The sequence below is a fragment of the Triturus cristatus genome, chromosome 3_1, assembly GCF_964204655.1.
Source record: "Triturus cristatus chromosome 3_1, aTriCri1.1, whole genome shotgun sequence".
Lineage (NCBI taxonomy): Eukaryota > Metazoa > Chordata > Amphibia > Caudata > Salamandridae > Triturus > Triturus cristatus.
Window position 1 is genome coordinate 970,047,080 of NC_140583.1, and position 11,747 is coordinate 970,058,826.

The window sequence follows — 11,747 nt, forward strand, 5'->3', positions numbered from 1 at the left end:
GCTATCCTGGCTGACGAGGGCTGAAAGCCCGAAACCGGTCCTAGGATGCTTGTTTCCAGTCCAGGGAGGACCTGGCTTGGCAGTTCGGGCTGGACTGTTCCCATGAGGCACAGGGTCAAGACTGATTTGCATATGGCTGGGTTCAAACTGGAATGGCATGGTGAGCAAAAAAACGATGGATTTAGGCCCAGATCTCTGTACTGGGGTGAATGTATGACATTGTTCTGCATTCTGTCCATCAATTGTTGTTTTTGCATTTGTCACCCTGAGTGGGAAGGGTATGCTCAGACGTGAGTCCCTTGCTCTCCATGCCACTGGAATCAAGCTATCCTGGCTGACGAGGGCTGAAAGCCCGAAACCGGTCCTAGGATGCTTGTTTCCAGTCCAGGGAGGACCTGGCTTGGCAGTTCGGGCTGGACTGTTCCCATGAGGCACAGGGTCAAGACTGATTTGCATATGGCTGGGTTCAAACTGGAATGGCATGGTGAGCAAAAAAACGATGGATTTAGGCCCAGATCTCTGTACTGGGGTGAATGTATGACATTGTTCTGCATTCTGTCCATCAATTGTTGTTTTTCCAAAACAACTGCAGGCACAACCAAAGAACTCTTGGGCAGCTGCGGGTTGAAGTCTGTTGTCCCTGAGACTTCAGCAGGAGGCAAGCTCTTCTCTCAAGCCCTTGGAGATCCTTTACAAGTTGAAATAAAGCACCCAAAGTTCCTTACTCCTTTCTTTGGCAGTCAGGCAACCACTGCAGGCCAATCCCGCAAGCAGCACTTCAGCTTAGGGATAGTCTCTCCTCAGTTTCTTCTGGTTCCTCTCCTCAGCAAAGGTTTCTTCTTGTTGTCCAAAAGTGATCTAATTCTCTGGGGTTTGGGACCCCTCTTTTATACTAAGTTTCTCTCTGTTCTCTGAAGGCAGAGAGGCCTTTGCCTAGTCCAAACCAGTTCTGGTCAGTCCTGGAGCACTTTGTTTACATGACTCCTTGTTTCCTTTCAGAGAGCAGGGCAGAGACATCAGACGCACCGCAGGGGGTAGAGCCAGCATTGTGAATGGAAGGCACAGCCCTATTCAGGTCCCAGGTGCAACTCCTCCCTCCCATCTAGATGCAGATCTCTCTATTCACCACTGGGCTGACTCACCCTGTCTCCTGGAATCCCCCAGCCCCTGTCACTCAAATTCCAGACAAGGAATACACAACCTAGCAGAGGCAGGTTTGGATGATTAGACAAGAAAATACCTACTTTCTAAAAGTGGTATTTTCAAACACAGAATGTTAAACCAACTTCACTAAAAGATGTATTTTATCATTCTGAGTTCAGGCATACTAAACTCGAATTTCTACCATGTTCCCCGAGTCAGTTAGGATTATAAGGTGTAATAATCAAACTGCCCATTCTGGCCTATGGAGAACAGGTAGCCTTGCAATAGTGAAAAACGAAAATGGCTGTAATTCACTATTAGGACATGCCCCTCACATCAGGGCTTGTCCTACCTTATACTTACAATGCACCCTGACCGTGGGCCTACCATAGGGGTGTCTGATATGAAAAAAAGGGAAGGTTTAGGGACTGGCAAGTGGGTGCACGTGCCCAATGAACATGGCAGTACCAGACTGCACACAGGTTCTACAATGGCAAGCCTTAGACACACTTTTACAGGCTGCTTCTGTGGGTGGCACAACCAGTGCTGCAAGCCCACTGGCAGCATTTGGATTACCAGCCCTGGGCACTCCTGGTGCACTGTACTAGGGTCTGACAGGTATACCAAACCAGCCAATCATGGAATCACTAATCTATACATTAATTTACAATAGGTAGCACTTGAACTGTGGCACTGGACAGCAGTGGCACAGTGCCCAAAGCATCTAACACCAGCAAAAATACATGAGGCAACAGCAAAAATGGAAGGTTGACCGACGCCAAGGTGCCAGGTCTAACACACTCCCTAAGATCCTCAACATCCAAATCTTTCTTCTCAACAGATGCCTCCTCGGCCATATCAAAGATCTTTGTGAGCGGGCCCGTTAGATCCAGAAGTCTGTCCTGACACATCTTTAGACCTTTGTCCAATCCCTTCTTTGGGTCTCTCCCACCCTTCGCAATGAACGCTATTATCTTTGCATCAAGATCAGGTGTCAAAGAAATTTTTTGGGACAAACTAGGTCTAGGACATTCTGAACGGAGCCTCAATCTCACGTCCTTAGGGATTTGTTTCCTCATACATAATTGTACATATTCTGCCACATGAGAAGCCAGGCTCCATTCTGGCGACAATGGATGTTTCAGCTTCATTGGGTCAAACATTGACTCAACAAAGGGTCAACGAACCCACCATGTTCATCAGGCGCATCTTTTGCCCTTACCTCAACAGGTTTAACTTTTTCCACAATTTCTACCTCTGAATCAAAGTCAGAGGAACAACTCAACTCAATCTCTGCGCTACCCGAAGACTCATCACACATGATGGTAGTATGTCTACTACTACTCATCTGACCTCTATCAAGGTCCCCCTGTGTGTCTTCGACACTTCCATGTTTCGCACGTTTGCGAACACCCATATCCGGGTAGACATGTATTGCTTTCTTATTCTTAGCACCATCTGCTTCTGAACTCTTTCTTTTCCAACTAACTTTTCCACCCTTTTTCTGAATAGGTACTGGTCCCTCTCCCGCGGACCAAAAATGCTCATCTTGTGAGGGATTGGCATTATTTCTTAAAAGATCCTCAAATTTCTTTTCCGTTTTCCTGTCTAAATCAGAAGCAAAATTAATTAGCATCTGACTAATTTTATCTTCTAGACTCTTCTCAGACTGTCTAATAACACCTTCTTCAGTCATTTTAACCTAATTATTTCAAATGAACAACTCCCAGAAATAACAAACCCAAAAGGTAAACACTGATAAAACAATAGACCTATAAGGTTAGTTAATAGCACTCTGCAATAATTCAAATATGAAGAAAACATCGTGAGTCTCAATACCCAAACAGACACTCACTGTCACGAGAATGAACTGACACTTCCTCAAAAGAACTATCGCCCAAATCCTAGAGTGATATATTCACAGTCACAGAATTATTAATGTACTACAATAACAAATCAATCCTACGTGCCACACGCTCCTTAACCAAACCAGCAACCTCCGTGCTAAAATCCTGTCAGATTCTCCCGATTGAGAAACTGACTCAAGGGCTCGTGCGCACGTCAGCTCTACGTTGAACATGTGTGTATCGTCATGTCACTGCTGACTTCCTCAATCATTGTACAGTAATGCTCGTGTACAGGACCATCATTGTGACGTCCTTGAGCTTAAACCAGCTCGCGCTATGCAACGGTAAATTTTAAGTAAGCGTTTGAAAAACATGCATTTACTTGAAATGTTTAAAGAAACCGAGTTTCTAGAGCAAGCGTGACCCAGTTATTGGAATTTTTCTCCTCTCTAACATTCGAAAGGTCGAGAGCTCTACGCGCGGAAGTCATGTTAAATTTCTGTCTCAACTCGTTTGCACTAAATCTTTAAAAGCAGACAGACAAACCTCTACACTGATCTCTTTTGACCTTGACGACACGTTAAGATATTTAAACACATAAAAGAGGTTAAGAGTTTTCTTTTAGAAATAAAACTAGAGTTCGAGCTATCAAGAATAAATTACGAGGATTACTCATAAATAAAACATTATATTCAAACTCACTCTCACATAGATTCATTCATTCCATATACAAACCATCATACTTTCAATTTTAAACATAAATAAAGATTAATACATTCATGTAATCAAAGAGCGACAGCAGACAAGACTTATCTGTTGGGCAGCAGCAAAAAAGAAGGAAGACGTCTGCAAGTTTTGGCTCATTGTTAGTTTTTCATAAAACTTTGTTGTGTTCTATATTCTTTAAAGGTGCTGCTGTGGGCGCAATAAAGAAGATTGCATGATATAGTATATGAGAGAAATTGATGAGGATTGATGTGGAAGCAACAAGGAGGGTGTTGATACCATATAATGTTTTCCATCAAAAAACCACAAGTGGAATGCTTTCTTGGGGGTAATTTATGGAAAATAGACTGTATATAGGCAGACTTGAAGGGGTTGTTGGAGAATGATATCGATATGATGTTCCAAATTTTGTAGAATGTGATTTAATCTTTCATTTTCTAATGTGCATAGTGATTTTATGGCTAGACCGGAGGCTAAGATCATGCAATCTTCTTTATTGCGCCCACAGCAGCACCTTTAAAGAATATAGAACACAACAAAGTTCTATGAAAAACTAACAATGAACCAGATCGTGCAGACCTCTTCCTTCTTTTTTGTGCTCTGCAATAAATACAAACATAAGTCTTTAGAAACATCAACTTGATAATCCAGAAGAAAATATTATCCACTTTTAACAGAAATCCATCTTCCTGTCTCATTGTTGACCACGAGCTGTAAAAGAACAAAGAACAATTACCAACAAGGGCAGGGAGTAAGGTGGGATAATATTAGCCTCCGTGTCTTTAATAAAATCCAGATTTTCTGTCCATCAAAGCTGATGAAAATCTACATTTTATGGCAAGACCGGAGGCTAAGATTATGCAAGTTCAAAGCTTCTCTAACAAACCAGAAGCTGCATTAATCACAGGTTTAAAATAAAACTTTCTAAAAACAGAGTCATTAGACCAATCAGCACATCTCAAAATACCATGCAAAGCACCTCCCAGCATATAAGCTTTTGAGGCGGAAGCACCTCTCACCGAATGTGCACCAAACCTGCTCAAATCAACACCAGCATTGCTCCTCACTTCTTTCACCCACCTTGCCAAAGTCGGACTAGAAACAGCTGTATGTAGTCTCCTATAGGATATTAAAAGTTGCTTTTCATTAGGAGAATGAACACCTGAAGTTCTCTTGTCATATTCCTTTAAACAACGTACAACACATAAACACTCATGATCATCAAAATAAGGATAGATTAAGCTTTCCAAATTTGTTTTCGTTCTTCTGCATAGATAAAAACAAACTGCCTCAGGATAAAAAATCCTAGCACCAACATCTAAAGCCTTCACATCCGAAACTCTTCTAAAAGATAACAAACACAATAACATAGTCAATTTACCACGTACAATTCTCAAATCCAGTCCACAGTTATTTCCCAAACTTTCTAAATACATCAAAACTTTAGAAACATCCCAAATGGACGAATATCTATCCACAGGTGGCCTCGAAACCCTCACACTTTTCATTATTCTTTTAACCAAAACATTTTGTCCAACAGAAGCTCCATTAACCAGTACATGACCAGCAGCAATGGCTGATCTATGTAGATTAATAGTTCTGTAAACTAATCCTGAAGCAAACAAGGTAGCCAAATAATTAACTATTATGACTACATCCACTGAAACGGGATCGTAATCCCTCTCCACACACCAGCGTAACCATTTCTCCCATGCCAATCTATACATTTTCCTTGTTCATGGAGCCCAGGATTATCTAATAAGGTTAGAATCTTCATCCGAAAGTCCAGGCATTTCCCAGACTCCCCTGAGATTTTCCATGCCATCAGTCTCAACTGATCCGATAACACCAAATTGTGGAGTTCCCCCAATGGACCCATCAGAACGTCTTGAAATAATGGAAGCAAGACTGGAAAATCTATCGACGTTTCTAGAAGAATAGGATTCCAGACTTGGGACTTTCAAAGGGGAGTTATCAAAACCACTCTTTCCTGTCGAAGTAGCACCACAACGAGCTCCCCATCCAGTTAAACTTGCATCTGATTCTATAATCCATTCTGGATTTACTCCGAAAATTGCTTTCCCATTTCATGCCTCCATATTTCTTAGCCACCAATGGAGCTGTGACCTTGCTTCCCCTGAAAATGTAATCTCCTGTGAATACTTCATACCATGCCTTAAGTGAGTGCTCTTCAATCTTTGTAGGGCACGATAGTTCAATGGTCCTGGAAAAATAGCCTGAATAGTTGAGGACAATAGACCTATAATCCTTGCTAACATCCTCAAAGAAATCACATCTAATGACAAAACTCTTCGAATTTCCTTCCTTATTCTCTTTATCTTGTCCATAGGCAACCTCAGCTGACCATGAATCATGTCTATCATGAATCCCAAAAACTGCATTTCCTGATTCAGAGTCAAGCAAGACTTTTCTCTGTTTACTACAAAACCAAGACTCTCCAAAAGGTTTTCAGCTAACCTCGTGTGATATTCCACTCTCACCCTGTCCTGATCCATAATCAAAATATTATCTAAATAAATAATCACACGTATCCCTCTCTCTCTCATGAACGCAACCACTGGACGCAGCATTTTTGTGAAACACCACGGGGCCGAGGACAGCCCGAACGAGAGACAAATAAACTTCCATAACTTTCCTCCCCACCTGAACCTTAGACATCTCCGATGTTTCAACCAAATGGGGATAGTTAAATAAGCGTCCTTTAGGTCTAGGCAAGTCATCCAATCTCCTGTCTGTAAAACATCACTCAGCATATGCATTCCTTCCATCTTGAAATGATGGTACTCCACCCAATCGTTCAGTTGTTTCAAATTTATCACAGGTCTCATACCTTTCCCTTTCTTTTCCACTTGGAAAATATTGCTTACGAAACCCACACATACATCCAGTTCTTCCACAATAGCACCTTTCATTTCTAAATCTCTTACTTCTTTTTCCACTAATTCTGTTAGATCTGAATCGAATCTTATCATTGGAGGGCACCGATTCCGAACTGGATCTTCTAAGAAATCTATGCAATACCCCAAAACCGTATGTAGAACCCACGGGTCCCCTGTTATCATACACTAATTCTGATAAAATTGGGCAAGTCTGCCGCACAACTTTACATGAGTAACAATAGGGTCTATCCTTACCTGATCTTCTTGATCTTCTATTCCCTCTTGAATTTCCTCTTTCCTTTTGAGGGTAGAAGTTTCCGGGTTGGTAACCGGATTGTGATTGGTAATTAAAGTTGTAGGGCCTGATACCCCTAGAAAAAGAGGTCCCTGTAATTCCTTGACCTCGGCCGGGGAATCGACCTCTAATTCGCCTGGCCCCGCCAAAAACACGACGGTCGAAGACCTTTTTCATCTCTCTCTGCGATTTCTGGAGTGAGCTAAATGTTCCAACATATTTGCTCATCTCTTTAATAAAGTTCTCTCCGAACAACATGCCATTGGCCTCCAAGCCACCCTCATTGTTTGCTAACTCAGCTAACTTAGGGTCTATCTTAAGGAGGATACTCTTCCTCCTTTCAACAGAAATTGCGGTGTTTGCATTCCCCAGCAAACACACCTCACTCTGAATCCACTCTGTTAGATTTGGGGGTCTCTAGTTGGCACAGGTAGGCACTTGTGACAAATAGGGACCCTTGCCTCTAGTCAGGATAAGGGGGTACACTCCTAAAATAATCCCTGCTCACCCCCTTGGTAGCTTGGCACGAGCAGACATGCTTATCTCAGAGGCAGTGTGTAAAGCATTTGTGAACACATACAGTAATCCAGTGACAACACTACAGATGAACACCACACAGTTGTATATTAAAAATAAGTATTCTTTATATATATTTAACACAAGACCACAAATGATAAAAATCCACAATACTGTACTTAAAATGGTAGAATTGGCTTAGTTCTTTTTAGATCTTAAAATGTGACACTTTGAGTCAATGTACCTTTAGATGCGACACGCAGGGCAACGAAAGTGTTGCAAAGATGGTGATGCGTAGATTCCTTATTGCACTTCCGGGGCGATGCGGCGAGCAACGCCGTGATGCGATGAAATTTTGGTGCAAAGAAATAAAGATGTTGTCTTCTTCTTGATGCGGCACGCTTCTTCGATGTTGCGAGACGTCTCGTCACGATGCGTCAGCTGCAGCGGTGAAGCCCTTGTTCCGTGATGGAACGACAGCATCTTGACGGCGACACTCTTCTCCGACGATGCGAGACACTTCCGCTCGATGCGACAGCTGCAGCGGCGACACCCTTGTTCAGTGATGCGACGACAGCGGCTCCGACGGCGGCACGCTTCTCCGTGGATGCAAGACGCTTCTGCGGTGCAATGCGACAGCTACAGCAGCGACACCCTTGTTCCGTGATGTGACGGCAGCGGCTGCGAGGGCGACACGCTTCTTCTTCAATGCGAGACGCTTCCAGCTCCTTGCGACACTCAGTCCTTCAGAAGGCCCAAAACAACTGCTGGCACTTCCAAAGAACTCTTGGGGAACTGGGGGTTGAAGTCTGTTGTCCCTGAGACTTCAGCAGGAGGCAAGCTCTTCTCTCAAGCCCTTGTAGATCCTTTGCAAGTTGAAATAAAGCACCCAAAGTTCCTTACTCCTTTCTTTGGCAGTCAGGCAACCACTGCAGGCCAATCCCACAAGCAGCACTTCAGCTTAGGGATAGTCTCTCCTCAGGTTCTTCTGGTTCCTCTCCTCAGCAAAGGTTTGTTCTTGTTGTCCAAAAGTGATCTAATTCTCTGGGGTTTGGGACCCCTCTTTTATACTAAGTTTCTCTTTGTTCTCTGAAGGCAGAGAGGCCTTTGCCTAGTCCAAATCAGTTCTGGTCAGTCCTGGAGCACTTTGTTTACATGACTCCTTCTTTCCTTTCAGAAAGCAGGGCCGAGACATCAGACGCACCGCAGGAGGTGATGCCAGCATTGTGGAGGGAAGGCACAGCCCTATTCAGGTCCCAGGTGCAACTCCTCCCTCCCATCTAGATGCAGATCTCTCTATTCGCCACTGGGCTGACTCACCCTGTCTCCTGGAATCTCCCAGCCCATGTCACTCAAACTCCAGACAAGGAATACACAACCTAGCAGAGGCAGGTTTGGATGGTTAGACAAGAAAACACCTACTTTGTAAAAGTGGTATTTTGAAACACAGAATGTTAAAACCAACTTCACTAAAAGATGTATTTTATCATTCTGAGTTCAGGCATACTAAACTCGAATTTCTACCATGTTCCCCGAGTCAGTTAGGATTATAAGGTGTAATAATCAAACTACCCATTCTGGCCTATGGAGAACAGGTAGCCTTGCTAGAGTGAAAAATGAAAATGGCTGTAATTCACTATTAGGACATGCCACTCACATCAGGGCTTGTCCTACCTTATACTTACAATGCACCCTGACCTTGGGCCTACCATAGGGGTGTCTGATATGAAGAAAAGGGATGGTTTAGGGACTGGCAAGTGGGTGCACGTGCCCAGTCAACATGGCAGTACCAGACTGCACACAGGCTCTACAATGGCAAGCCTTAGACACACTTTTACAGGCTGCTTCTGTGGGTGGCACAACCAGTGCTGCAAGCCCACTAGCAGCATTTGGATTACCAGCCCTGGGCACTCCTGGTGCACTGTACTAGGGTCTGACAGGTATACCAAACCAGCCAATCATGGAATCACTTATCTATACATGAATTTACAATAGTGAGCACTTGCACTGTGGCACTGGACAGCAGTGGCACAGTGCCCAAAGCATCTAACACCAGCAAAACCACATGAGGCAACAGCAAAAAATGGAAGGGAGACCCACACTAAGGTGCCAGGTCTAACACACTCCCTAAGTTCCTCAACATCCAAATCTTTCTTCTCAACATAAGCCTCCTCGGCCTTATCAAAGATCTTTGTGAGCGGGCCCGTTAGATCCAGAAGTCTGTCCTGACACATCTTTAGACCTTTGTCCAATCCCTTCTTTCGGTCTCTACCACCCTTCGCAAGGAACGCTATTATCTTTGCATCAAGATCAGGTGTCAAAGCAATTTTTTGGGCCAAACTAGTTCTAGGACATTCTGAACGGAGCCTCAATCTCACGTCCTTAGGGATTTGTTTCCTCAGCCGTAATTGTACATAATCTGCCACATGAGGAGCCAGGCTCCATTCTGGCGACAATGGATGTTTCAGCTTCATTGGGTCAAACATTGACTCAACAAAGGGTCAACGAACCCACCATGTTCATCAGGCGCATCTTTTGCCCTTACCTCAACAGGTTTAACTTTTTCCACAATTTCTACCTCTGAATCAAAGTCAGAGGAACAACTCAACTCAATCTCTGCGCTACCCGAAGACTCATCACACATGATGGTAGTATGTCTACTACTACTCATCTGACCTCTATCAAGGTCCCCCTGTGTGTCTTCGACACTTCCATGTTTCGCACGTTTGCGAACACCCATATCCGGGTAGACATGTATTGCTTTCTTATTCTTAGCACCATCTGCTTCTGAACTCTTTCTTTTCCAACTAACTTTTCCACCCTTTTTCTGAATAGGTACTGGTCCCTCTCCCGCGGACCAAAAATGCTCATCTTGTGAGGGATTGGCATTATTTCTTAAAAGATCCTCAAATTTCTTTTCCATTCTCTTGTCTAAATCAGAAGCAAAATTAATTAGCATCTGGCTAATTTTCTCTTCTAGACTCGTCTCAGACTGTCTAATAACACCTTCTTCAGTCATCCTAACCTAATTATTTCAAATGAACACCTCCCAGAAATAACAAACCCAAAAGGTAAACACCGATAAAACAATAGACCTATAAGGTTAGTTAATAGCACTCTGCAATAATTCAAATATGAAGAAAACAGCGTGAGTCTCAATACCCAAACAGACACTCACTGTCACGAGAATGAACTGACACTTCCTCAAAAGAACTATCGCCCAAATCCTAGAGCGATATATTCACAATCACAGAATTATTAATGCACTACAATAACAAATCAATCCTACGTGCCACACGCTCCTTAACCAAACCAGCAACCTCCGTGCTAAAATCCTGTCAGATTCTCCCGATTGAGAAACTGACTCAAGGGCTCGTGCGCACGTCAGCTCTACGTTGAACATGTGTGTAAGCGTCATGTCACTGCTGACTTCCTCAATCATTGTACAGTAATGCTCGTGTACAGGACCATCATTGTGACGTCCTTGAGCTTGAACCAGCTCGCGCTATGCAACGGTAAATTTTAAGTAAGCGTTTGAAAAACATGCATTTACTTGCAATGTTTAAAGAAACCGAGTTTCTAGAGCAAGCGTGACCCAGATATTGTAATTTTTCTCCTCTCTAACATTCGAAAGGTCGAGAGCTCCACGCGCGGAAGTCATGTTAAATTTCTGTCTCAACTCGCTTGCACTAAATCTTTAAAAGCAGACAGACAAACCTCTACACGGATCTCTTTTGACCTTGACGACACGTTAAGATATTTAAACACATAAAAGAGGTTAAGAGTTTTCTTTTAAAAATAAAACTAGAGGTCGAGCTAAAAAGAATAAATTACGAGGATTACTCATAAATAAAACATTATATTCAAACTCACTCTCAAATAGATTCATTCATTCCATATACAAACCATCATATTTTCAATTTTAAACATAAATAAAGATTAATACATTCATGTAATCAAAGAGCGACAGCAGACAAGACTTATCTGTTGGGCAGCAGCAAAAAAGAAGGAAGAGGTCTGCACGTTCTGGCTCATTGGTAGTTTTTCATAGAACTTTGTTGTGTTCTATATTCTTTAAAGGTGCTGCTGTGGGCGCAATAAGGAAGATTGCATGATCTTAGCCTCCGGTCTTGCCATAAAATCACTATGCATATTAGAAAACAAATGATTAAATCACATTCTCCAAAATTTGAAACCTCATATCGATATCATTCTCCAACAACCCCTTCAAGTCTGCCTATATACAGTCTATTTTCCATAAATTACCCCCAAGAAAGCATTCCACTTGTGGTTTTTTGTTATGGAAAACATCACATGATA